The sequence below is a fragment of the Arachis ipaensis genome, chromosome B01 (assembly GCF_000816755.2).
Source record: "Arachis ipaensis cultivar K30076 chromosome B01, Araip1.1, whole genome shotgun sequence".
Taxonomy (NCBI): domain Eukaryota; kingdom Viridiplantae; phylum Streptophyta; class Magnoliopsida; order Fabales; family Fabaceae; genus Arachis; species Arachis ipaensis.
The window spans coordinates 5010026-5010852 of NC_029785.2; positions in this window are offsets into that span (position 1 = coordinate 5010026).

Below are 827 nucleotides of genomic sequence, written 5' to 3' on the forward strand. Positions count from 1 at the left end.
AAGGAATGCCACCAAGTATCCAATACTCGATCAAGTGGAAAGAACTCTCGATAACCGAAGCTAACTGGAAAGCTCGTGAAGATCTGTGATAATTTCAAGAACACCTAGAGCGTTATCATAACAGAACACAATGAGGACGTCTGCGCATTAGGTGGAGGAGAATGTCACGGTAAACTTGAGAAGGTTAGATTTAACGGTATTTCTATAATTTTCTAGAGTGTTTGAGAATGTTCTAAATGGTTCTAGAACGTTCTAGAATATCCTAAAAGGTCTCGGAATACCTTAGAAAGTTCTAGAAGATTCTAGAAGGTTGTAGAGTATTCTAGAAGAGTCTTGGTGTATATAGAAGTATGAAAAGTAGTATGGAATAATCTAGAAGTATTTAAAAATTTGTGGTAGGATAGATATTTGCAATGAATGTTCTAGATGATTAATCGGGACCGTTGATTAGATTTAATCCTAATCATCCATTAAAGAGGTGGATAGCTATAAATAGGAGGTGAGAGTTAGAGTTTGAGTGTATGAATCATTTGTAACAAACACTTGAGTAATAAAGTGTTCTTTCTACCAAAACTTCATTTCTCTTGTGTTCTCTTGTGTTTTTAACTTTCTTGCTAAGTATTGAAGGTTAGACTGACTTGGTCTTAACTCAAGAGGTTGAGTAAGTCCGAGTGCCGACACGGTAACGTTGGAGTGTGTCCAATACCGTGACAACATGCTAATTACAAATTAATTTTGTATTAAAAATATAAAAAATATAAAATTTTAATATATTTGTTTATTTTTATTAAATAAAAAAATTTAAAATCTTTTCCTAATAATAAATT